The following is a 26758-nucleotide window of genomic DNA, read 5'->3' on the forward strand; positions in this document are numbered from 1 at the left end:
CCTTCCTGCACTTCTCCTCCAATACCGAGCACTTTCACCCCCTTCCTGCACTTATCCCCCAATACCGGGCACTTTCACCCCCTTTCTGCACTTATCCCCCAATACCGGGCACTTTCACCCCCTTTCTGCACTTATCCCCCAATACCGGGCACTTTCACCCCCTTTCTGCACTTCTCCCCCCCAATACCGGGCACTTTCACCCCCTTCCTGCACTTATCCCCCAATACCGGACACTTTCACCCCCTTCCTGCACTTCTCCCCCAATACCGGGCACTTTCGTCCCCTTCCTGCACTTCTCCCCCAATACCGGCACTTTCACCCCCTTCCTGCACTTCTCCCCCAATACCGGGCATTCTCACCCCCTTCCTGCACTTCTCCCCCAATACCGGCACTTTCACCCCCTTCCTGCACTTCTCCCCCAATACCGGGCACTTTCACCCCCTTCCTGCACTTCTCCCCCAATAACGGGCACTTGCACCCCCTTCCTGCACTCCTCCCCCCCAATACCGGGCACTTTCACCCCCTTCCTGCACTCCTCCCCCCCAATACCGGGCACTTTCACCCCCTTCCTGCACTTCTCCTCCAATACCGGCACTTTCACCCCCTTCCTGCACTTCTCCTCCAATACCGGCACTTTCACCCCCTTCCTGCACTTCTCCCCCAATACCGGGCACTTTCACCCCCTTCCTGCACTCCTCCCCTAATACCGGGCACTTTAACCCCTTTCCTGCACTCCTCACCCCCAATACCGGGCACTTTAACCCCCTTCCTGCACTCCTCCCCCCCAATACCGGGCACTTTCACCCCCTTTGTGCACTCCTCCCCCAAATACCGGGCATTTTCACCCCCTTCCTGCACTTCTCCCCCAATACCGGCACTTTCACCCCCTTCCTGCACTCCTCCCCCCCAATACCGGGCACTTTCACCCACTTCCTGCACTCCTCCCCCCCAATACCGGGCATTTTCACCCCCTTCCTGCACTTCTCCCCCAATACCGGCACTTTCACCCCCTTCCTGCACTTCTCCACACAATACCGGGCACTTTCACCCCCTTCCTGCACTTCTCCCCCAATACCGGGCACTTTCACCCCCTTCCTGCACTCCTTCCCCAATACCGGGCACTTTCACCCTCTTCCTGCACTTCTCCCCCAATACCGGGCACTTTCACCCTCTTCCTGCACTTCTCCCCCAATACCGGGCACCTTTACCCCCTTCCTGCACTTCTCCCCCAATACCGGGCACTTTCACCCCCTTCCTGCACTTCTCCCCCAATACCGGGCACTTTCACCCCCTTCCTGCACTCCTCCCCCCCAATACCGGGCACTTTCACCCCCTTCCTGCACTCCTCCCCCCCAATACCGGGCACTTTCACCCCTTCCTGCACTCCCCCCCCAATACCGGGCACTTTCACCCCCTTCCTGCACTCCTCCCCCCAAATACCGGGCACTTTCACCCCCCTCCTGCACTTCTCCCCCAATACCGGGCACTTTCACTCCCTTCCTGCACTTCTCCCCCAATACCGGGCACTTTCACCCCCTTCCTGCACTCCTCCCCCCCAATACCGGGCACTTTCACCCCCTTCCTGCACTCCTCCCCCCCAATACCGGGCAAGTAGCTGTATATGATGGGCACAAGTAGCTGTATATGAGGGGCACAAGTGGCTGTATATGATGGGCACAGTGGCTGTATATGAGGGGCACAAGTGGCTGTATATGATGGGCACAGTGGCTGTATATGATGGGCACAAGTGGCTGTATATGATGGGCACAAGTGGATGTATATGATGGGCACAGTGGCTGTATATGATGGGCACAAGTAGCTGTATATGATGGGCACAGTGGCTGTATATGATGGGCACAAGTAGCTGTATATGATGGGCACAGTGGCTGTATATGATGGGCACAAGTAGCTGTATATGATGGGCACAGTGGCTGTATATGATGGGCACAAGTAGCTGTATATGATGGGCACAGTGGCTGTATATGATGGGCACAGTGGCTGTATATGAGGGGCACAAGTGGCTGTATATGATGGGCACAGTGGCTGTATATGATGGGCACAAGTGGCTGTATATGATGGGCACAAGTGGATGTATATGATGGGCACAGTGGCTGTATATGATGGGCACAAGTAGCTGTATATGATGGGCACAGTGGCTGTATATGATGGGCACAAGTAGCTGTATATGATGGGCACAGTGGCTGTATATGATGGGCACAAGTAGCTGTATATGATGGGCACAGTGGCTGTATATGATGGGCACAAGTAGCTGTATATGATGGGCACAAGTGGCTGTATATGATGGGCACAAGTAGCTGTATATGATGGGCACAAGTGGCTATATATGATGGGCACAAGTAGCTGTATATGATGGGCACAGTGGCTGTATATGATGGGCACAAGTAGCTGTATATGATGGGCGCAAGTGGCTGTATATGATGGGCACGAGTAGCTGTATATGATGGGCACAAGTAGCTGTATATGATGGGCACAAGTGGCTGTATATGATGGGCACAGTGGCTGTATATGATGGGCACAAGTAGCTGTATATGATGGGCACAGTGGCTGTATATGATGGGCACGAGTAGCTGTATATGATGGGCACAAGTAGCTGTATATGATGGGCACAAGTAGCTGTATATGATGGCAACAGTGGCTGTATATGATGGGCACAGTGGCTGTATATGATGGGCACAAGTGGCTGTATATGATGGGCACAGTGGCTGTATATGATGGGCACAAGTAGCTGTATATGATGGGCACAAGTAGCTGTATATGATGGGCACAAGTAGCTGTATATGATGGCAACAGTGGCTGTATATGATGGGCACAGTGGCTGTATATGATGGGCACAAGTGGCTGTATATGATGGGCACAGTGGCTGTATATGATGGGCACAAGTAGCTGTATATGATGGGCACAGTGGCTGTATATGATGGGCACAAGTAGCTGTATATGATGGGCACAAGTAGCTGTATATGATGGGCACAGTGGCTGCATATGATGGGCACAGTGGCTGTATATGAGGGGCAGAAATCGCTGCATATGATGGGCAAGTTTAGTGGGCGGCACAGTGGTGTAGTGGGTGGCACAGTGGTGTAGTGGGCGGCACAGTGGTGTAGTGGTTAGCACAGTGGTGTAGTGGGCGGCACAGTGGTGTAGTGGGAGGCACAGTGGTGTAGTGGGTGGCAGTGGTGTAGTGGGTGGCACAGTGGTGTAGAGGGTGGCACAGTGGTGTAGTGGGTGGCACAGTGGTGTAGTGGGCGGCACAGTGGTGTAGTGAGTGGCACAGTGGTGTAGTGGGCGGCACAATGGTGTAGTGGGGCAGCACAGTGGTGTAGTGGGAGGCACAGTGGTGTAGTGGGCGGCACAGTGGTGTAGTGGGCGGCACAGTGGTGTAGTGGGCGGCACAGTGGTGTAGTGGGAGGCACAATGGTGTAGCGGGCGGCACAGTGGTGTAGCGGGTGGCACAGTCGTGTAGTGGGTGGCACAGTCCTGTAGTGGGCGGCACAGTGGTGTAGCGGCGGCACAGTGGTGTAGCGGGTGGCACAGTGGTGTAGCGGGTGGCACAGTGGTATTGTGGACGGCACAGTGGTGTAGTGAGCGGCACAGTGGTGTAGTGGGCGGCACAGTGGTGTAGTGGGAGGCACAGTGGTGTAGTGGGCGGCACAGTGGTGTAGTGGGCGGCACAGTGGTGTAGTGGGCGGCACAGTGGTGTAGTGGGAGGCACAGTGGTGTAGTGGGTGGCACAGTGGTGTAGTGGGAGGCACAGTCGTGTAGTGGGTGGCACAGTGGTGTAGTGGGCGGCACAGTGGTGTAGTGGGCGGCACAGTGGTGTAGTGGGAGGCACAGTGGTGTAGAGGGAGGCACAGTGGTGTAGTGAGCGGCACAGTGGTGTAGTGGGTGGCACAGTGTTGTAGAGGGTGGCACAGTGGTGTAGTGGGCAGCACAGTGGTGTAGTAGGAGGCACAGTGGTGTAGTGGGCGGCACAGTGGTGTAGAGGGCGGCACAGTGGTGTAGTGGGAGGCACAGTGGTGTAGAGTGTGGCACAGTGGTGTAGTGGTTAGCACAGTGGTGTAGTGGGCGGCACAGTGGTGTAGTGGGAGGCACAGTGGTGTAGTGTTTAGCACAGTGGTGTAGTGGGCGGCACAGTGGTGTAGTGGGAGGCACAGTGGTGTAGTGGGAGGCACAGTGGTGTAGTGGGAGGCACAGTGGTGTAGTGGGAGGCACAGTGGTGTAGAGGGCGGCACAGTGGTGTAGTGGGAGGCACAGTGGTGTAGTGGGTGGCACAGTGGTGTAGTGGTTAGCACAGTGGTGTAGTGGGCGGCACAGTGGTGTAGTGGGAGGCACAGTGGTGTAGTGGGAGCCACAGTGGTGTAGTGGGTGACACAGCGGTGTAGTGGGAGGCACAGCGGTGTAGTGGGAGGCACAGTGGTGTAGTGGGAGGCACAGTGGTGTAGTGAGCGGCACAGTGGTGTAGTGGGCGGCACAGTGGTGTAGTGGGCGGCACAGTGGTGTAGTGGGCGGTACAGTGGTGTAGTGGGTGGCACAGTGGTATAGAGGGCGGCACAGTGGTGTAGTGGGTAGCACAGTGGTGTAGTGGGAGGCACAGTGGTGTATTGGGAGGCACAGTGGTGTAGAGGGTGGCACAGTGGTGTAGTGGGAGGCACAGTGGTGTAGTGGGAGGCACAGTGGTGTAGTGGGAGGCACAGTGGTGTAGTGGGCGGCACAGTGGTGTAGTGGGCGGCACAGTGGTGTAGTGGGAGGCACAGTGGTGTAGTGGGAGGCACAGTGGTGTAGTGGGAGGCACAGTGGTGTAGTGGGCGGCACAGTGGTGTAGTGGGCGGCACAGTGGTGTAGTGGGAGGCACAGTGGTGTAGTGGGAGGCACAGTGGTGTAGAGGGTGGCACAGTGGTGTAGTGGGAGGCACAGTGGTGTAGTGGGAGGCACAGTGGTGTAGTGGGAGGCACAGTGGTGTAGTGGGAGGCACAGTGGTGTAGTGGGCGGCACAGTGGTGTAGCGGGTGACACAGTGGTGTAGAGTGTGGCACAGTGGTGTAGTGGTTAGCACAGTGGTGTAGTGGGCAGCACAGTGGTGTAGTGGGCAGCACAGTGGTGTAGTGGGCGGCACAGTGGTGTAGTGGGGCAGCACAGTGGTGTAGAGTGTGGCACAGTGGTGTAGTGGGCGGCACAGTGGTGTAGTGGGAGGCACAGTGGTGTAGTGGGAGGCACAGTGGTGTAGAGGGCGGCACAGTGGTGTAGTGGGAGGCACAGTGGTGTAGAGGGCGGCACAGTGGTGTAGAGGGCGGCACAGTGGTGTAGTGGGTGGCACAGTGGTGTAGTGGGTGGCACAGTGGTGTAGTGGGTGACACAGTGGTGTAGTGGGAGGCACAGTGGTGTAGTGGGAGGCACAGTGGTGTAGTGAGCGGCACAGTGATGTAGTGGGCGGCACAGTGGTGTAGTGGGCGGTACAGTGGTGTAGTGGGCGGCACAGTGGTGTAGTGGGCGGCACAGTGGTGTAGTGGGCGGCACAGTGGTGTAGTGGGCGGCACAGTGGTGTAGTGGGCGGCACAGTGGTGTAGTGGGCGGCACAGTGGTGTAGTGGGAGGCACAGTGGTGTAGTGGGAGGCACAGTGGTGTAGTGGGCGGCACAGTGGTGTAGTGTCCGGCACAGTGGTGTAGTGGGAGGCACAGTGGTGTAGTGGGCGGCACAGTGGTGTAGTGGGTGGCACAGTGGTGTAGTGGGAGGCACAGTGGTGTAGTGGGCGGCACAGTGGTGTAGTGGGCGGCACAGTGGTGTAGTGGGTGGTACAGTGGTGTAGTGGGCGGCACAGTGGTGTTGAGGGTGGCACAGTGGTGTAGTGGGAGGCACAGTGGTGTAGTGGGTGGCACAGTGGTGTAGTGGGAGGCACAGTGGTGTAGTGGGAGGCACAGTGGTGTAGCGGGTGGCACAGTGGTGTAGCGGACGGCACCACTGCGGGTGGTACAGTGGTGTAGTGGGCGGCACAGTGGTGTTGAGGGTGGCACAGTGGTGTAGTGGGAGGCACAGTGGTGTAGTGGGCGGCACAGTGGTGTAGTGGGCGGCACAGTGGTGTTGAGGGTGGCACAGTGGTGTAGTGGGAGGCACAGTGGTCTAGTGGGTGGCACAGTGGTGTAGTGGGCGGCACAGTGGTGTTGAGGGTGGCACAGTGGTGTAGTGGGAGGCACAGTGGTGTAGTGGGTGGCACAGTGGTGTAGTGGGAGGCACAGTGGTGTAGTGGGTGGCACAGTGGTGTAGTGGGAGGCACAGTGGTGTAGTGGGAGGCACAGTGGTGTAGCGGGTGGCACAGTGGTGTAGCGGACGGCACCACTGCGGGTGGTACAGTGGTGTAGTGGGCGGCACAGTGGTGTTGAGGGCGGCACAGTGGTGTAGTGGGAGGCACAGTGGTGTAGTGGGCGGCACAGTGGTGTAGTGGGCGGCACAGTGGTGTTGAGGGTGGCACAGTGGTGTAGTGGGAGGCACAGTGGTGTAGTGGGTGGCACAGTGGTGTAGTGGGAGGTACAGTGGAGTAGTGGGAGGCACAGTGGTGTAGTGGGTGGCACAGTGGTGTAGTGGGCGGCACAGTGGTGTAGTGGGAGGCACAGTGGTGTAGTGGGTGGCACAGTGGTGTAGTGGACGGCACAGTGGTGTAGTGGGCGGCACAGTGGTGTAGTGGGTGGTACAGTGGTGTAGTGGGCGGCACAGTGGTGTTGAGGGTGGCACAGTGGTGTAGTGGGAGGCACAGTGGTGTAGTGGGTGGCACAGTGGTGTAGTGGGAGGCACAGTGGTGTAGTGGGAGGCACAGTGGTGTAGCGGGTGGCACAGTGGTGTAGCGGACGGCACCACTGCGGGTGGTACAGTGGTGTAGTGGGCGGCACAGTGGTGTTGAGGGTGGCACAGTGGTGTAGTGGGAGGCACAGTGGTGTAGTGGGCGGCACAGTGGTGTAGTGGGCGGCACAGTGGTGTTGAGGGTGGCACAGTGGTGTAGTGGGAGGCACAGTGGTGTAGTGGGTGGCACAGTGGTGTAGTGGGCGGCACAGTGGTGTAGTGGGAGGCACAGTGGTGTAGTGGGCGGCACAGTGGTGTAGTGGGCGGCACAGTGGTGTAGTGGGCGGCACAGTGGTGTAGTGGGAGGCACAGTGGTGTAGTGGGCGGCACAGTGGTGTAGTGGGCGGCACAGTGGTGTAGTGGGCGGCACAGTGGTGTAGTGTCCGGCACAGTGGTGTAGTGGGCGGCACAGTGGTGTAGTGGGCGGTACAGTGGTGTAGTGGGAGGCACAGTGGTGTAGTGGGCGGCACAGTGGTGTAGTGGGCGGCACAGTGGTGTAGTGGGCGGCACAGTGGTGTAGTGGGCGGTACAGTGGTGTAGTGGGAGGCACAGTGGTGTAGTGGGTGGCACAGTGGTGTAGTGGGCGGCACAGTGGTGTAGTGGGAGGCACAGTGGTGTAGTGGGAGGCACAGTGGTGTAGTGGGCGGCACAGTGGTGTAGTGGGCGGCACAGTGGTGTAGTGGGAGGCACAGTGGTGTAGTGGGCGGCACAGTGGTGTAGTGGGCGGCACAGTCGTGTAGTGGGTGGCACAGTGGTGTAGTGGGTGGCACAGTGTTGTAGAGGGCGGCACAGTGGTGTAGTGGGCAGCACAGTGGTGTAGTGGGAGGCACAGTGGTGTAGAGGGAGGCACAGTGGTGTAGTGAGCGGCACAGTGGTGTAGTGGGTGGCACAGTGTTGTAGAGGGTGGCACAGTGGTGTAGTGGGCAGCACAGTGGTGTAGTAGGAGGCACAGTGGTGTAGTGGGCGGCACAGTGGTGTAGAGGGCGGCACAGTGGTGTAGTGGGAGGCACAGTGGTGTAGAGTGTGGCACAGTGGTGTAGTGGTTAGCACAGTGGTGTAGTGGGCGGCACAGTGGTGTAGTGGGAGGCACAGTGGTGTAGTGTTTAGCACAGTGGTGTAGTGGGCGGCACAGTGGTGTAGTGGGAGGCACAGTGGTGTAGTGGGAGGCACAGTGGTGTAGTGGGAGGCACAGTGGTGTAGTGGGAGGCACAGTGGTGTAGAGGGCGGCACAGTGGTGTAGTGGGAGGCACAGTGGTGTAGTGGGTGGCACAGTGGTGTAGTGGTTAGCACAGTGGTGTAGTGGGCGGCACAGTGGTGTAGTGGGAGGCACAGTGGTGTAGTGGGAGCCACAGTGGTGTAGTGGGTGACACAGCGGTGTAGTGGGAGGCACAGCGGTGTAGTGGGAGGCACAGTGGTGTAGTGGGAGGCACAGTGGTGTAGTGAGCGGCACAGTGGTGTAGTGGGCGGCACAGTGGTGTAGTGGGCGGCACAGTGGTGTAGTGGGCGGTACAGTGGTGTAGTGGGTGGCACAGTGGTATAGAGGGCGGCACAGTGGTGTAGTGGGTAGCACAGTGGTGTAGTGGGAGGCACAGTGGTGTATTGGGAGGCACAGTGGTGTAGAGGGTGGCACAGTGGTGTAGTGGGAGGCACAGTGGTGTAGTGGGAGGCACAGTGGTGTAGTGGGAGGCACAGTGGTGTAGTGGGCGGCACAGTGGTGTAGTGGGCGGCACAGTGGTGTAGTGGGAGGCACAGTGGTGTAGTGGGAGGCACAGTGGTGTAGTGGGAGGCACAGTGGTGTAGTGGGCGGCACAGTGGTGTAGTGGGCGGCACAGTGGTGTAGTGGGAGGCACAGTGGTGTAGTGGGAGGCACAGTGGTGTAGAGGGTGGCACAGTGGTGTAGTGGGAGGCACAGTGGTGTAGTGGGAGGCACAGTGGTGTAGTGGGAGGCACAGTGGTGTAGTGGGCGGCACAGTGGTGTAGCGGGTGACACAGTGGTGTAGAGTGTGGCACAGTGGTGTAGTGGTTAGCACAGTGGTGTAGTGGGCAGCACAGTGGTGTAGTGGGCAGCACAGTGGTGTAGTGGGCGGCACAGTGGTGTAGTGGGGCAGCACAGTGGTGTAGAGTGTGGCACAGTGGTGTAGTGGGCGGCACAGTGGTGTAGTGGGAGGCACAGTGGTGTAGTGGGAGGCACAGTGGTGTAGAGGGCGGCACAGTGGTGTAGTGGGAGGCACAGTGGTGTAGAGGGCGGCACAGTGGTGTAGAGGGCGGCACAGTGGTGTAGTGGGTGGCACAGTGGTGTAGTGGGTGGCACAGTGGTGTAGTGGGTGACACAGTGGTGTAGTGGGAGGCACAGTGGTGTAGTGGGAGGCACAGTGGTGTAGTGAGCGGCACAGTGATGTAGTGGGCGGCACAGTGGTGTAGTGGGAGGCACAGTGGTGTAGAGGGTGGCACAGTGGTGTAGTGGGAGGCACAGTGGTGTAGAGTGTGGCACAGTGGTGTAGTGGGCGGCACAGTGGTGTAGTGGGCGGCACAGTGGTGTAGTGGGCGGCACAGTGGTGTAGTGGGCGGCACAGTGGTGTAGTGGGCGGCACAGTGGTGTAGTGGGCGGCACAGTGGTGTAGTGGGAGGCACAGTGGTGTAGTGGGAGGCACAGTGGTGTAGTGGGCGGCACAGTGGTGTAGTGTCCGGCACAGTGGTGTAGTGGGCGGCACAGTGGTGTAGTGGGTGGCACAGTGGTGTAGTGGGAGGCACAGTGGTGTAGTGGGCGGCACAGTGGTGTAGTGGGTGGTACAGTGGTGTAGTGGGCGGCACAGTGGTGTTGAGGGTGGCACAGTGGTGTAGTGGGAGGCACAGTGGTGTAGTGGGTGGCACAGTGGTGTAGTGGGAGGCACAGTGGTGTAGTGGGAGGCACAGTGGTGTAGCGGGTGGCACAGTGGTGTAGCGGACGGCACCACTGCGGGTGGTACAGTGGTGTAGTGGGCGGCACAGTGGTGTTGAGGGTGGCACAGTGGTGTAGTGGGAGGCACAGTGGTGTAGTGGGCGGCACAGTGGTGTAGTGGGCGGCACAGTGGTGTTGAGGGTGGCACAGTGGTGTAGTGGGAGGCACAGTGGTGTAGTGGGTGGCACAGTGGTGTAGTGGGCGGCACAGTGGTGTTGAGGGTGGCACAGTGGTGTAGTGGGAGGCATAGTGGTGTAGTGGGTGGCACAGTGGTGTAGTGGGAGGCACAGTGGTGTAGTGGGTGGCACAGTGGTGTAGTGGGAGGCACAGTGGTGTAGTGGGAGGCACAGTGGTGTAGCGGGTGGCACAGTGGTGTAGCGGACGGCACCACTGCGGGTGGTACAGTGGTGTAGTGGGCGGCACAGTGGTGTTGAGGGCGGCACAGTGGTGTAGTGGGAGGCACAGTGGTGTAGTGGGCGGCACAGTGGTGTAGTGGGCGGCACAGTGGTGTTGAGGGTGGCACAGTGGTGTAGTGGGAGGCACAGTGGTGTAGTGGGTGGCACAGTGGTGTAGTGGGAGGTACAGTGGAGTAGTGGGAGGCACAGTGGTGTAGTGGGTGGCACAGTGGTGTAGTGGGAGGTACAGTGGAGTAGTGGGAGGCACAGTGGTGTAGTGGGTGGCACAGTGGTGTAGTGGGAGGTACAGTGGAGTAGTGGGAGGCACAGTGGTGTAGTGGGTGGCACAGTGGTGTAGTGGGCGGCACAGTGGTGTAGTGGGTAGCACAGTGGTGTAGTGGGCGGCACAGTGGTGTAGTGGGTGGCACAGTGGTGTAGTGGGCGGCACAGTGGTGTAGTGGGAGGCACAGTGGTGTAGTGGGTGGCACAGTGGTGTAGTGGACGGCACAGTGGTGTAGTGGGCGGCACAGTGTTGTAGCGGGTGGCACAGTGGTGTAGTGGGCGGCACAGTGGTGTAGTGGGCGGCACAGTGGTGTAGCGGGTGGCACAGTGGTGTAGTGGACGCCACAGTGGTGTAGTGGGAGGCACAGTGGTGTAGTGGGCGGCACAGTGGTGTAGTGGGCGGCACAGTGGTGTAGTGGGTGGCACAGTGGTGTAGTGGACGGCACAGTGGTGTAGTGGGCGGCACAGTGTTGTAGCGGGTGGCACAGTGGTGTAGTGGGCGGCACAGTGGTGTAGTGGGCGGCACAGTGGTGTAGTGGGCGGCACAGTGGTGTAGCGGGTGGCACAGTGGTGTAGTGGACGCCACAGTGGTGTAGTGGGAGGCACAGTGGTGTAGTGGGCGGCACAGTGGTGTAGTGGGTAGCACTCTCGCCTAGCAGTAAAAAGGGTCGCTGATTTGAATCCCAACCACAACACTACCTGCCTGGAGTTTGCATGTTCTCCCTGTGGCTGTGTGGGTTTCCTCCGGGTACTCCGGTTTCCTCCCACAAACCAAAGACATGCAGGTAGGTTAATTGGCTTGTGTACAAAATTGGCATATATTAGTATATGAATGGGGACCTTGGATTGTGACTCCTTGAGGGTAGGGAGCAATGAGAGCGTGCAATGTACAGGGATAGGGACCACTGTAGACACAACTGGATGGACTGGTGTCTTCATTCAACCTTACTATGTAGAAGAGGAAATGTCCACCCCCCACAGAAGCTGCACCTCCCCCCATGGAGTAAATATAAAGAGACTTACACTGAAATCACTTCCCCTTCTTCAGAAACCAACGTGAAAGTAACATGGTTGGAGAGAAGGGGGTGGGGTTGCAGCATGGACAAAGTCTGATTGGCTAAGACTGAGCATGTGATTTCCTCTCTGTGGAATGACATTCTCTAGTTGTGTGGCCCCAGGCTCCAGCACACCAGCAGCAAAAAGTCGCTAATAGTGCCTCATATTGCACACACACTTAGGAGAGATTGTCAGTATTACAATCGATGTGTCAGCACATTTATCGGCATTGTCACATCTTTTCTACCTGAAAATTTCTCTCAAAAACAGAATTGTGATGGTTTATTTTCTGCCTCCAAACTCTCCTTTTGGAATGTGTGTATATCCACTCACCACCCCCTTTATAAGGTCCTCCTTGCTAGTAGCTGGTTGGACCCCCTTTATTAGGTCCCCCTTGCTAGTAGCTGGTTGGACCCCCTTTATTAGGTCCCCCTTGCTAGTAGCGGGTTGGATCCCCTTTATTAAGTCCTCCTTGCTAGTAGAGGGTTGGACCCCCTTTATTAGGTCCCCCTTGCTAGTAGCGGGTTGGACCCCCTTTATTAGGTCCTCCTTGCTAGTAGCGGGTTGGACCCCCTTTATTAGGTCCCCCTTGCTAGTAGCGGGTTGGACCCCCTTTATTGGGTCCCCCTTGGTAATAGTGGGTTGGACCCCCTTTATTAGGTCCCCCTTGGTAGTAGCAGGTTGGACCCCCTTTATTAGGCCCTCCTTGTTAGTAGCAGGTTGGACCCCCTTTATTAGGTCCCCCTTGCTAGTAGCGGGTTGGATCCCCTTTATTAGGTCCTCCTTGCTAGTAGAGGGTTGGACCCCCTTTATTAGGTCCCCCTTGCTAGTAGCGGGTTGGACCCCCTTTATTAGGTCCTCCTTGCTAGTAGCGGGTTGGACCCCCTTTATTAGGTCCCCCTTGCTAGTAGCGGGTTGGACCCCCTTTATTGGGTCCCCCTTGGTAATAGTGGGTTGGACCCCCTTTATTAGGTCCCCCTTGGTAGTAGCAGGTTGGACCCCCTTTATTAGGCCCTCCTTGTTAGTAGCAGGTTGGACCCCCTTTATTAGATCCCCCTTGCTAGTAGCGGGTTGGAGCCCCTTTATTAGGTCCCCCTTGGTAGTAGCGGGTTGGACCCCCTTTATTGGGTCCCCCTTGGTAATAGTGGGTTGGACCCCCTTTATTAGGTCCCCCTTGGTAGTAGCAGGTTGGACCCCCTTTATTAGGCCCTCCTTGTTAGTAGCAGGTTGGACCCCCTTTTTTTAGGTCCTCCTTGGTAGTAGCGGGTTGGACCCCCTTTATTAGGCCCTCCTTGCTAGTAGCGGGTTGGACCCCCTTTATTAGGCCCTCCTTGCTAGTAGCGGGTTGGACCCCCTTTATTAGGCCCTCCTTGCTAGTAGAGGGTTGGACCCCCTTTATTAGATCCCCCTTGCTAGTAGCGGGTTGGACCCCCTTTATTAGGTCCCCCTTGGTAGTAGTGGGTAGGAGCCCCTTTATTAGGTCCTCCTTGCTGGTAGCGGGTTGGACCCCCTTTATTAGGCCCTCCTTGCTAGTAGCGGGTTGGACCCCCTTTATTAGGCCCTCCTTGCTAGTAGCGGGTTGGACCCCCTTTATTAGGCCCTCCTTGCTAGTAGAGGGTTGGACCCCCTTTATTAGATCCCCCTTGCTAGTAGCGGGTTGGACCCCCTTTATTAGGTCCCCCTTGGTAGTAGTGGGTAGGAGCCCCTTTATTAGGTCCTCCTTGCTAGTAGCGGGTTGGATCCCCTTTATTAGGTCCCCCTTGATAGTAGTAGGTTGGCCCCCATTTATTAGGTCCTCCTTGGTAGTAGTGGGTTGGACCCTCTTTTTAGGTCCTCCTTGCTAGTAGCGGGTTGGACCCCCTTTATTATATCCCCCTTGGTAGTAGTGGGTTGGACCCCCTTTATTAGATCCCCCTTGGTAGTAGCGGGTTGGACCCCCTTTATTAGATCCCCCTTGGTAGTAGCGGGTTGGACCCCCTTTATTAGATCCCCCTTGGTAGTAGAGGGTTGGACCCCCTTTATTAGGCCCTCCTTGGTAGTAGCGGGTTGGATCCCCTTTATTAGGTCCCCCTTGATAGTAGTGGGTTGGCCCCCATTTATTAGGTCCTCCTTGCTGGTAGCGGGTTGGACCCCCTTTATTAGGCCCTCCTTGCTAGTAGCGGGTTGGACCCCCTTTATTAGATCCCCCTTGGTAGTAGCGGGTTGGACCCCCTTTATTAGGCCCTCCTTGCTAGTAGCGGGTTGGACCCCCTTTATTAGATCCCCCTTGCTAGTAGCGGGTTGGACCCCCTTTATTAGGTCCCCCTTGGTAGTAGCGGGTTGGACCCCCTTTATTAGGCCCTCCTTGCTAGTAGCGGGTTGGTTCCCCTTTATTAGGTCCCCCTTGATAGTAGTGGGTTGGACCCTCTTTTTAGGCCCTCCTTGCTAGTAGCGGGTTGGACCCCCTTTATTAGATCCCCCTTGGTAGTAGCGGGTTGGACCCCCTTTATTAGGCCCTCCTTGCTAGTAGTGGGTTGGACCCCCTTTATTAGATCCCCCTTGGTAGTAGCGGGTTGGACCCCCTTTATTAGGTCCCCCTTGGTAGTAGCGGGTTGGACCCCCTTTATTAGATCCCCCTTGCTAGTAGCGGGTTGGACCCCCTTTATTAGATCCCCCTTGCTAGTAGCGGGTTGGACCCCCTTTATTAGGTCCCCCTTGCTAGTAGCGGGTTGGACCCCCTTTATTAGATCCCCCTTGCTAGTAGTGGGTTGGACCCCCTTTATTAGATCCCCCTTGCTAGTAGCGGGTTGGACCCCCTTTATTAGATCCCCCTTGCTAGTAGCGGGTTGGACCCCCTTTATTAGGTCCCCCTTGCTAGTAGCTGGTTGGACCCCCTTTATTAGGTCCCCCTTGCTATTAGGTCCCCCTTGCTAGTAGCGGGTTGGACCCCCTTTATTAGGTCCCCCTTGCTAGTAGCGGGTTGGACCCCCTTTATTAGATCTCCCTTGCTAGTAGCGGGTTGGACCCCCTTTATTAGATCCCCCTTGGTAGTAGCGGGTTGGACCCCCTTTATTAGGTCCTTCTTGCTGGTAGCGGGTTGGACCCCCTTTATTAGGCCCTCCTTGCTAGTAGCGGGTTGGACCCCCTTTATTAGATCCCTTTGCTAGTAGCGGGTTGGACCCCCTTTATTAGGCCCTCCTTGCTAGTAGCGGGTTGGACCCCCTTTATTAGGCCCTCCTTGCTAGTAGAGGGTTGGACCCCCTTTATTAGATCCCCCTTGCTAGTAGCGGGTTGGACCCCCTTTATTAGGTCCCCCTTGGTAGTAGTGGGTAGGAGCCCCTTTATTAGGTCCTCCTTGCTGGTAGCGGGTTGGACCCCCTTTATTAGGCCCTCCTTGCTAGTAGCGGGTTGGATCCCCTTTATTAGGTCCCCCTTGATAGTAGTAGGTTGGCCCCCATTTATTAGGTCCTCCTTGGTAGTAGCGGGTTGGACCCCCTTTATTATATCCCCCTTGGTAGTAGTGGGTTGGACCCCCTTTATTAGATCCCCCTTGGTAGTAGCGGGTTGGACCCCCTTTATTAGATCCCCCTTGGTAGTAGCGGGTTGGACCCCCTTTATTAGATCCCCCTTGGTAGTAGAGGGTTGGACCCCCTTTATTAGGCCCTCCTTGCTAGTAGCGGGTTGGATCCCCTTTATTAGGTCCCCCTTGATAGTAGTGGGTTGGCCCCCATTTATTAGGTCCTCCTTGCTGGTAGCGGGTTGGACCCCCTTTATTAGGCCCTCCTTGCTAGTAGCGGGTTGGACCCCCTTTATTAGATCCCCCTTGGTAGTAGCGGGTTGGACCCCCTTTATTAGGCCCTCCTTGCTAGTAGCGGGTTGGACCCCCTTTATTAGATCCCCCTTGCTAGTAGCGGGTTGGACCCCCTTTATTAGGTCCCCCTTGGTAGTAGCGGGTTGGACCCCCTTTATTAGGCCCTCCTTGCTAGTAGCGGGTTGGATCCCCTTTATTAGGTCCCCCTTGATAGTAGTGGGTTGGACCCTCTTTTTAGGCCCTCCTTGCTAGTAGCGGGTTGGACCCCCTTTATTAGATCCCCCTTGGTAGTAGCGGGTTGGACCCCCTTTATTAGGCCCTCCTTGCTAGTAGCAGGTTGGACCCCCTTTATTAGATCCCCCTTGGTAGTAGCGGGTTGGACCCCTTTTATTAGATCCCCCTTGCTAGTAGCGGGTTGGACCCCCTTTATTAGGTCCCCCTTGCTAGTAGCGGGTTGGACCCCCTTTATTAGGTCCCCCTTGCTAGTAGCGGGTTGGACCCCCTTTATTAGATCCCCCTTGCTAGTAGCGGGTTGGACCCCCTTTATTAGATCCCCCTTGCTAGTAGCGGGTTGGACCCCCTTTATTAGGTCCCCCTTGCTAGTAGCTGGTTGGACCCCCTTTATTAGGTCCCCCTTGCTATTAGGTCCCCCTTGCTAGTAGCGGGTAGGACCCCCTTTATTAGGTCCCCCTTGCTAGTAGCGGGTTGGACCCCCTTTATTAGATCTCCCTTGCTAGTAGCGGGTTGGACCCCCTTTATTAGATCCCCCTTGGTAGTAGCGGGTTGGACCCCCTTTATTAGGTCCTTCTTGCTGGTAGCGGGTTGGACCCCCTTTATTAGATCCCTTTGCTAGTAGCGGGTTGGACCCCCTTTATTAGATCCCCCTTGGTAGTAGCGGGTTGGACCCCCTTTATTAGGTCCTTCTTGCTGGTAGCGGGTTGGACCCCCTTTATTAGATCCCTTTGCTAGTAGCGGGTTGGACCCCCTTTATTAGGTCCCCCTTGCTATTATATTTCTCTACATTTTCTATCAGTTTGGGGAATGAATTACAGAAAACACTCTGATTGGTCCAATTTACTTCGGGAATTTTGTGGCCCAACTGAAGCATGAGAGGATTTCACCTGTCCAGAATATCAAGGCCTTAAAGAGAGGAGGGGTTGCTATGGACAGGTTGCTATGGACGGTTTCTATGGGCTGGTTGCTATGGACGGGTTGCTATGGAAGGGTTGCTATGGAGGGGTTGCTATGGACAGGTTGCTGTGGACGGTTTCTATGGGCTGGTTGCTATGGACGGGTTGCTATGGAAGGGTTGCTATGGAGGGGTTGCTATGGATGGTTTCTATTGGCTGGTTGCTATGGACTGGTTGCTATGGAAGGGTTGCTATGGACAAGTTGCTATGGATGGGTTGCTATGGAAGGGTTGCTATGGAGGGGTTGCTATGGATGGTTTCTATTGGCTGGTTGCTATGGACGGGTTGCTATGGAAGGGTTGCTATGGACTGGTTGCTATGGAAGGGTTGCTATGGACGGTTTCTATGGGCTGGTTGCTATGGCTGGTTGCTATGGAGAAGAAGCACTTGTATAAAGGGGAGGGGTTCTGTAAGTGATGGGCGGGGAATGCTGGGACTTGCATTCTCCTCCCCCTCCTCAGTACAGAAGTGTCCCCGGCACAGGCGCCATTTTCCCGGAGACCATCCCCCTTCTCTCAGGGGAGAATTCCATCCATCCTCCGGGGACATGACTCCTCCTAGGAGGGCGGAGCGAGGAGTCAGGGGGCAGTTCTGCTCTCCGGGAAGATGGGGTTGTGGGAGGAGTTAGGAGGATCGGGGCGGAGTCTGGTCTCCGGGATGATGGCGTGGTGGGAGGGACGTGTGAGGTGGGAGGAGTTTGGAGGATCGGGGCGGGATCTGGTCTCCGGGAAGATGGAGTGGTGGGAGGAGTAGTCGGAGGAGGCGTGGTGGGAGGTATATAAGGAGGGGGAGGAGATTCCAGTCACACATCTGATGAGGAGATGGGAGGTGAAATATGAGACTGTCTGAGTGTATATGGGGAGGGGAGTGTGTCACCTGTGCGAGAAGCTGCTGGAAGCTGACTCTACACCCCCACCCCCCCTCTTTTATCGCTGATGTCCCCCCCTTCTATAATATAATTACCTCCCCCTCTTTTATCGCTGGTGTCTCCCCCCTCCTCTTTTATCGCTGGTGTCTCCCCCCTCCTCTTTTATCGCTGGTGTCTCCCCCCTCCTCTTTTATCGCTGGTGTCTCCCCCCTCCTCTTTTATCATTGGTGTCTCCCCCCTCCTCTTTTATCATTGGTGCGTCTCCCCCCTCCTCTTTTATCGCTGGTGTCTCCCCCCTCCTCTTTTATCGCTGGTGTCTCCCCCCTCCTCTTTTATCGCTGGTGTCTCCCCCCTCCTCTTTTATCGCTGGTGCGTCTCCCCCCCTCCTCTTTTATCGCTGGTGTCTCCCCCCTCCTCTTTTATCATTGGTGCGTCTCCCCCCTCCTCTTTTATCGCTGGTGTCTCCCCCCTCCTCTTTTATCACTGGTGTCTCCCCCCTCCTCTTTTATCGCTGGTGCGTCTCCCCCCCTCCTCTTTTATCGCTGGTGTCTCCCCCCTCCTCTTTTATCGCTGGTGCGTCTCCCCCCCTCCTCTTTTATCGCTGGTGTCTCCCCCCTCCTCTTTTATCGCTGGTGTCTCCCCCCTCCTCTTTTATCGCTGGTGCGTCTCCCCCCCTCCTCTTTTATCGCTGGTGCGTCTCCCCCCCTCCTCTTTTATCGCTGGTGTCTCCCCCCTCCTCTTTTATCGCTGGTGTCTCCCCCCTCCTCTTTTATCGCTGGTGTCTCCCCCCTCCTCTTTTATCACTGGTGTCTCCCCCCCCCCCCTCCTCTTTTATCGCTGGTGTCTCCCCCCCCCTCTTTTATCGCTGGTGTCTCCCCCCCCTCTTATCATTGGTGCGTCTCCCCCCTCCTCTTTTATCGCTGGTGTCTCCCCCCTCCTCTTTTATCGCTGGTGCGTCTCCCCCCTCCTCTTTTATCGCTGGTGTCTCCCCCCCCTCTTATCATTGGTGCGTCTCCCCCCTCCTCTTTTATCGCTGGTGTCTCCCCCCTCCTCTTTTATCGCTGGTGCGTCTCCCCCCTCCTCTTCGTTGGTGCGTCTCTCCCCCCTCCTCTTTTATCGTTGGTGCGTCTCCCCCCTCCTCTTTTATCGCTGGTGTCTCCCCCCTCCTCTTTTATCGCTGGTGTCTCCCCCCTCCTCTTTTATCGCTGGTGTCTCCCCCCTCCTCTTTTATCGCTGGTGCGTCTCCCCCCCTCCTCTTTTATCACTGGTGTCTCCCCCCTCCTCTTTTATCGCTGGTGTCTCCCCCCTCCTCTTTTATCGCTGGTGTCTCCCCCCTCCTCTTTTATCGCTGGTGTCTCCCCCCTCCTCTTTTATCGCTGGTGTCTCCCCCCTCCTCTTTTATCGTTGGTGCGTCTCCCCCCCTCCTCTTTTATCACTGGTGTCTCCCCCCCCCCCCTCCTCTTTTATCGCTGGTGTCTCCCCCCCCCTCTTTTATCGCTGGTGTCTCCCCCCCCTCTTATCATTGGTGCGTCTCCCCCCTCCTCTTTTATCGTTGGTGCGTCTCCCCCCTCCTCTTTTATCGTTGGTGCGTCTCCCCCCTCCTCTTTTATCGTTGGTGCGTCTCCCCCCTCCTCTTTTATCGTTGGTGCGTCTCCCCCCCTCCTCTTTTATCGCTGGTGTCTCCCCCCCTCCTCTTTTATCGCTGGTGTCTCCCCCCCTCCTCTTTTATCGCTGGTGTCTCCCCCCCTCCTCTTTTATCGCTGGTGTCTCCCCCCCTCCTCTTTTATCGTTGGTGCGTCTCCCCCCCCCCTCTTTTATCGCTGGTGTCTCCCCCCCTCTTATCATTGGTGCGTCTCCCCCCTCCTCTTTTATCGCTGGTGTCTCCCCCCTCCTCTTTTATCGCTGGTGTCTCCCCCCTCCTCTTTTATCGCTGGTGCGTCTCCCCCCCTCCTCTTTTATCGCTGGTGTCTCCCCCCCCTCTTATCATTGGTGCGTCTCCCCCCTCCTCTTTTATCGCTGGTGTCTCCCCCCTCCTCTTTTATCGCTGGTGTCTCCCCCCTCCTCTTTTATCGCTGGTGTCTCCCCCCTCCTCTTTTATCGCTGGTGTCTCCCCCCTCCTCTTTTATCGTTGGTGCGTCTCCCCCCTCCTCTTTTATCGCTGGTGTCTCCCCCCTCCTCTTTTATCGCTGGTGCGTCTCCCCCCCTCCTCTTTTATCGTTGGTGTCTCCCCCCCCCTCCTCTTTTATCGTTGGTGCGTCTCCCCCCCCCCTCCTCTTTTATCGCTGGTGTCTCCCCCCTCTTTTATCGCTGGTGTCTCCCCCCTCTTTTATCGCTGGTGTCTCCCCCCTCCTCTTTTATCGCTGGTGTCTCCCCCCCTCCTCTTTTATCGCTGGTGTCTCCCCCCCTCCTCTTTTATCGCTGGTGTCTCCCCCCCTCCTCTTTTATCGCTGGTGTCTCCCCCCCTCCTCTTTTATCGCTGGTGTCTCCCCCCCTCCTCTTTTATCGCTGGTGTCTCCCCCCCTCCTCTTTTATCGCTGGTGTCTCCCCCCCTCCTCTTTTATCGCTGGTGTCTCCCCCCCCTCCTCTTTTATCGCTGGTGTCTCCCCCCCCTCCTCTTTTATCGCTGGTGTCTCCCCCCCTCCTCTTTTATCGCTGGTGTCTCCCCCCCTCCTCTTTTATCGCTGGTGTCTCCCCCCCTCCTCTTTTATCGCTGGTGCGTCTCCCCCCCCTCCTCTTTTATCATTGGTGCGTCTCCCCCCTCCTCTTTTATCGTTGGTGCGTCTCCCCCCTCCTCTTTTATCGTTGGTGCGTCTCCCCCCTCCTCTTTTATCGTTGGTGCGTCTCCCCCCTCCTCTTTTATCGTTGGTGCGTCTCCCCCCTCCTCTTTTATCGTTGGTGCGTCTCCCCCCTCCTCTTTTATCGTTGGTGCGTCTCCCCCCTCCTCTTTTATCGTTGGTGCGTCTCCCCCCTCCTCTTTTATCGTTGGTGCGTCTCCCCCTCCTCTTTTATCGCTGGTGCGTCTCCCCCCTCCTCTTCGTTGGTGCGTCTCTCCCCCCCCCCTCTTTTATCGCTGGTGCGTCTCTCCCCCCTCCTCTTTTATCGCTGGTGCGTCTCCCCCCCTCCTCTTTTATCGCTGGTGCGTCTCCCCCCCTCCTCTTTTATCGCTGGTGCGTCTCCCCCCTCCTCTTTTATCGCTGGTGCGTCTCCCCCCTCCTCTTTTATCGCTGGTGCGTCTCCCCCCTCCTCTTTTATCGTTGGTGCGTCTCCCCCCTCCTCTTCGTTGGTGCGTCTCTCCCCCCCCTCTTTTATCGCTGGTGCGTCTCCCCCCCCTCTTTTATCGCTGGTGCGTCTCCCCCCCCTCTTTTATCGCTGGTGCGTCTCCCCCCCTCTTTTATCGTTGGTGCGTCTCCCCCCTCTTTTATCGTTGGTGCGTCTCCCCCCCCCTCCTCTTTTATCGTTGGTGCGTCTCCCCCCCCCTCTTTTATCGCTGGTGCGTCTCCCCCCCTCTTTTATCGCTGGTGCGTCTCCCCCCCTCTTTTATCGCTGGTGCGTCTCCCCCCTCTTTTATCGCTGGTGCGTCTCCCCCCTCTTTTATCGCTGGTGCGTCTCCCCCCTCTTTTATCGCTGGTGCGTCTCCCCCCTCTTTTATCGCTGGTGCGTCTCCCCCCTCTTTTATCGCTGGTGCGTCTCCCCCCTCTTTTATCGCTGGTGCGTCTCCCCCCCCCTCTCCTCTTTTATCGTTGGTGCGTCTCCCCCCCTCCTCTTTTATCGCTGGTGCGTCTCCCCCCCTCTCCTCTTTTATCGCTGGTGCGTCTCCCCCCCTCTCCTCTTTTATCGCTGGTGCGTCTGCCCCCCCTCCTCTTTTATCGCTGGTGCGTCTCCCCCCCCCTCCCATGATATAAGTAATCTCCATTATTCTCTTCCAGATCCAGAAGTGTGCAGCACCATGGCGGAGTCCCCTCTGACAGGTAATTCCCCGCCTCCCCTGATCAAAGTTCTGTTCCCCCCCCCCCCCCCCCCCATCATATACCAGATGTGATCATAGTTGTGATTGGTGGTGGGGGGGGGGAGGGAATCGGACATATAATTGGGTGAAGGGAAGTTTATTAAGGAAATGCACAGAAATGACACCAACAATACAAACCAACAGTGATAAACTAACCAGCAGATGTAGGGGGAGGGGTTCCAGAGTCCTATTATAATTATTATTTAATTATTATTCAACAGTTTGCGCAGCGCTTTACAACATGAGGGCAGACAGTACACTTACAATACAAATCAATACAGGAGGGATCAGAGGGCCCGGCTCCTTAGAGCTTACAATCTAGAAGGGAGGGTCAAGTTGAAACAAAGGGTAATAACTGTGGGGGGGATGAGCTGATGGAGAAAATGAAAATACAGTTATTAGGTGTGGGTAGGACAGGCTTCTCTGAAGAGAAGGGTTTTCAGGGATTGCCTAAAAGCTAATAAAGTAGGAGATAAGCGGACAGATTGGGGTAGGGAGTTCCATAGGATTGGAGAGGCTTTGGAGAAGTCCTGGAGGCGAGTATGGGAGGAGGTGATGAGGGACTAGAGAGCAGGAGGTCTTGAGAGGAACAAAGAGAACGAGTAGGTTGGTATTTAGAGACGAGGTCAGTGATGTAGCCGGGGGCAGAGTTGTGGACGACTTTGTATGTAATTGTTAGTATTTTGAATTTAATTCTTTGGCTGAGCGGAAGCCAGTGGAGGGATTGACAGAGAGGAGTAGCAGACACAGAGCGATTGGTAAGGGGGAGGAGTCTGGCAGCGGCCTTCATAATGGATTGAAGGGGGGGAGGAGCCTATGTAGAGGTGAGCCAATGAGAAGGGAGTTGCAGTAGTCGAGGCGAGAGATGACCAGCGAGTGAATTCAGAGCTCTGTGGTGTGATTGGTTAGAAAGGGGCGTATTTCGGAGATGTTGCGGAGGTTGAGGCGGCAGGATTTGGACAGTGATTGGATGTGTTGCTTGAAGGAGAGGTCAGAGTCCAGGACTACACCTAGAACCTTGGCGTGTGGGGGATGGGCTTATGGTTGTGCCATCAATTTTGACAGAGATCGGGGGAAGGGGCATATGGGGGAGGAAAAATTACAAGTTCGGTTTTGGATCGATTGAGTTTGAGGAAGTGGTGTGACATCCAGACTGATAGATCTGATAGTAAATTAGTGATACACGAGGAGACAGAAGGAGGGAGCTGAGGGGTAGAGAGATAGATTTGGGTGTCGTCAGCATAGAGGTGGTATTGGAAGCCATGGGAGGCAATCAGCTGACCGAGGGAGGAGGTATAGGAGGAGGAGGAGGTATAGATTGAAAATAGGAGAGGTCCAAGAACAGACCCTTGGGGGACCCCAACAGAGAAAGGAAGAGGAGAGGAGGAAGTAGAGTTGTAAGAAACGCTAAAGGTGCGGTTGGATAAGTAGGAAGAGAACCATTGTAGAGTACGGTCATGGAGACCAAAGGTGTGGAGTTTTTTGAGGAGGAGGGGGAGGGGGTGGTCAACCGCATCAAAGGCAGCAGAGAGGTCCAGGAGGAGGAGGACAGAATAATGTCGATTGGTTTTGGCCGTTAGTAGATCATTTGTTTTAGGAGGGCAGTTTCTGTGGAGTGTTGAGGACAAAATCCAGACTGAAGGGGATGAAGAAGGCCATTATCAGCGAGGTGGACGCTCAGTCGGTTGTAGACCAGACGTTCGAGGAGTTTGGATAAGGGGAGCGAGGAGATGGGGAGCGAGGAGATGGGGAGCGAGGAGATGGGGCGTAGGTTGTTAGGATTGGATGGGTCCAGCGAGGGCTTTTTAAGTATGGGTCTGACAAGTGAATGTTTTAGAGAGTTGGGGAAGATGTCAGAAGAGAGAGATTGGAGATGTGGGTTGGAGAGTGTAGCATAGTCAGAGGGTGAACGCAGCATTGGCGAGGGAACAGGATCCAGAGGGCAGGTGGTAAGGTGGACCTTACCAAGTAGTTTAGTAACTTGGTCTATAGTGGGGGGGGTTGAAAGAGGGAAGTAATGATTGTGCCTGTGGGCATGAAGTGTAAGGTGGAGGGTATCAGAACAGTAGAGATCTCCACACAAATTGTATCAATCTTCTGTTTGAAGTGATTGGCGATCTCCTGGGCGGCGAGTGAGTTGGCGGTGGGTGGAGGACGAAGTAGAGAGTTGAAAGTAGAGAAGAGTTGACGGGGGCGGGATGATAGGTTGCTGATGAGAGTGATAAAATAGTTCTGCTTGGCAGAGAGGAGGCTGGAATTGTAATTGTAATTGTCATAGTCAGGCCAGAGTCATAAACAGGAGGTCAGCAGATTGGGGGGGGGGGAGGAGAGGGATCAGGTTCCAGGGATGCAGAGATAGACAGGATCAGGTAAGAGGTGAAGAGGCTGCAGGTCAGGGCACGAGGACAAGGTGTGGGCACTTGCTGGGTATTTATACAATGGTTGCTATCAGTCATGTGACTCCTGACTGCAGAAGGTAATATCTGCTCCACACTGCCAGGATCCCTCCGCTGGTGGATGCCGGTACTGCGGACCAAAGAGGACATAATTCAAGCAGGGAAAAGCTCTTCTCACACCTGCTGGTGGATCTCAGTACTGCACCCCAAATGATGGATATTACCAGCGGAGGGATTCTTTCCTGACAGTACTACCCCCCCCCCCCCCCACGCAAAGTTCAATCCACTAATATTGGAGTAAATTGCATCTGTTATCACATTCCTCTGTGTGGGGGAGGGGGGCTCTATGGGCCCCTCTTATGTCTCCTCTGGGGAGGTGTTTATTTCACAATATCTTTATCATTGCCAGAGGTGACCAAATAACAGATTGGGGGGAATATAGATCTATATAGAAATGGAGGTGAGGGGGGGTCACCCCTTAGATCTACAGTGGTGTGAAAAAGTGTTTGCCCCCTTCCTCATTTCCTGTTCCTTTGCATGTTTGTCACACTTAAGTGTTTCGGAACATCAAACCAATTTAAACAATAGTCAAGGACAACACAAGTAAACACAAAATGCAATTTGTAAATGAAGGTGTTTATTATTAAAGGTGAAAAAAAATCCAAACCATCATGGCCCTGTGTGAAAAAGTGATTGCCCCCTAAACCTAATAACTGGTTGGGCCACCCTTAGCAGCAACAACTGCAACCAAGCGTTTGCGATAACGTGCAATGAGGCTTTTACAGCGTCCTGGAGGAATTTTGGCCCACTCATCTTTGCAGAATTGTCCTAATTCAGTTACATTAGAGGGTTTTCGAGCAGGAACGGCCTTTTTAAAGCGGGAGTCCACCGGGACTCCGCGTTTTTTTTTTTTTTTTTTTTTTAAAAGCCAGCAGCTACAAATACTGCAGCTGCTGACTTTTAAATAGTGACACTTACCTGTCCAGCGCGCCCGCGATGTCGGCACCCGAAGCCGATCGCTCGCTCGGCGGCCGGGTCCCGCCGCCATCTTGGGTATGGGAATCAGGAAATGGAGCCTTTCGGCTTCATTTCCCGGTTCCCTACTGCGCATGCGCGAGCCGCGCGGCGCAATCCGGACGGTCCCCGCTGCCTCTGGGAGCTGTGTGTTTCCCAGCAGGCAGCGGGGCACTTCCTGAAGGGGGCGGGCGCTTGCGGAACGGGGGCGTAACCTACGCTCGTTCCGCAGGCAGCTAGCCCGGAAGTGGGTGCAGTTACCTGGATTATCCAGGTAACTGCACCCCCCTCCCCCCTGAAAGGTGCCGATTGTGGCGCCGGAGGGGGGGAGGGATCAGATGAGCGGAGGTCCATTTTAGGGTGGACCTCCGCTTTAAGGTCATACCACAACATCTCAATAGGATTCAGGTCAGGACTTTGGCTAGGCCACTCCAAAGTCTTCATTTTGTTTTTCTTCAGCCATTCGGTGGTGGACTTGCTGGTGTGTTTAGGATCATTGTCCTGCTGCAGAACCCAAGTTCGTTTCAGCTTGAGTACAGGAACAGATGGTCGGACATTCTCCTTCAGGATCTCTTGGTAGACAGCAGAATTCATAGTTCCTTTTATCACGGCAAGTCTTCCAGGTCCTGAAGCAGCAAAACAGCCCCAGACCATCACACTACCACCACCATATTTTACTGTTGGTATAATGTTCTTTTTATGAAATGCAGTGTTCCTTCTACGCCAGATATACTTGGACACACTTCATAGGGCATCTTACACTTGGTGCCCTCGGGGGGGGGGGGGGGGGGGGATTCTGTGAATAGACTTGGAACTTCTTCTCTTATTGTCCACACGTTGCTCCAACAATACTGATAGACCAGATCCCTGTTCTTGGATTGGCACATCCCCCGCCCTTCCCACCATACAAGCCACCACTTTACCAAAAATCTGAGAAGCAGAACATAGGCCCATCTTACCCCCTCCCCCCCCCACAACTTCCACCTGCAGCATCTAGAATAAGGGTTCTCCAAACTATGCCCCCCCCCAGTTCAGGGACTACAAATCCCATCATGCCTGGTCACTTCTGTGAATGTCAGACGTTTACAGTGCCTCTTGGGACGTGTATTTCCGCAACAGCTGGAGGGCCGTCGTTTGGAGATCCCTGATGGGGGAAATCACAAGTCTTCAGATGAGATCCTGGGAACAATAAGAATTCCCAAGGAGGAGCCCGCACGTGTTTCGTCCCTAGGATCTCTCTGGTGTAAGAGTGAAGTCCACCTCTTCCAGAGAGATCCTAGGGACGAAACGCGTGTGGACTCCTTCTTGGTAAATGGTGTAAGAGAGTGAAGTCCTCCTCTTCCATTTACCAAGAAGGAGCCCGCACGCGTTTCGTCCCTAGGATCTCTCTGGAACTTCACTCTTACACCATTTTACCAAGAGAAGTATTCGGGATCCTCGGTACCGGAACCAGCAATGAGGAACCCTGCAGGACTATGGCGTGAGGGAAGTAATCATTTTACACCCCCCCCCCTCCCACCAGACCAAGCTGGCCTTAAGTGGTGAATATATGGAGAGGGTGGGTCTCGGTGGTGACCAATGATGGGCTTTATTGTTTTCTAAAGTATAAATCATCTCTAATGTGTTTGAAGAGTAATAAAGGATGATGAGATGTGTTTTACTGATCTCTGTACTCGGCGTCCATCTGCTGGTCCTCCATTAATCCAAATTTCTCCTCCACAGAATGGAAATCCAAATATCTGGCCTCTGTTAAAGAGGTCTTCCAACCCATCGAAGAGCGTGCCTGCCACCTGGGGAAGGTTGTAGGCGGGAGATATCCCACGCTCCGCCCCCTGAAGATTAATAAGGGGGAAGATCCCACAATCCCTTTCTCTGGCACTTTACTTCAGGAGGCCGAGGTCACCAAGTCCTCGGAGCGATATTCCCCATCCGGTGTCCAGGACCTGTTTGTCCCTGATGGCAGCGGGTTTGCCCCCA

At 55.7% G+C, this 26758-nt stretch overlaps 1 protein-coding gene and 1 long non-coding RNA gene across 3 annotated transcripts in view; one reads left to right on the plus strand and one right to left on the minus strand.

Moving 5' to 3' along the window:
• LOC143960015 (uncharacterized) overlaps positions 1-11529 on the minus strand; it is an 89536-nt gene extending 78007 nt beyond the window's left edge. For both annotated transcript variants that reach the window (XM_077468273.1, XM_077468274.1), the window contains exon 1: positions 11485-11529. The gene's annotated coding sequence lies outside the window, so the exon portion shown is untranslated. The remainder of the gene's footprint in view (positions 1-11484) is intronic.
• The window catches only part of LOC143960021 (uncharacterized), a 236931-nt gene extending 210179 nt beyond the window's left edge, over positions 1-26752 (plus strand). Inside the window, exon 3 of the long non-coding RNA XR_013270243.1 lies at positions 26504-26752. This is a non-coding gene — a long non-coding RNA (uncharacterized LOC143960021). The remainder of the gene's footprint in view (positions 1-26503) is intronic.
• The last annotated feature ends 6 nt before the right edge of the window (positions 26753-26758 follow it).

This window comes from Lithobates pipiens, unplaced genomic scaffold (assembly GCF_037356315.1).
Source record: "Lithobates pipiens isolate NorthernLeopardFrog02 unplaced genomic scaffold, aLitPip1_a1.2 Scaffold_79, whole genome shotgun sequence".
Lineage (NCBI taxonomy): Eukaryota > Metazoa > Chordata > Amphibia > Anura > Ranidae > Lithobates > Lithobates pipiens.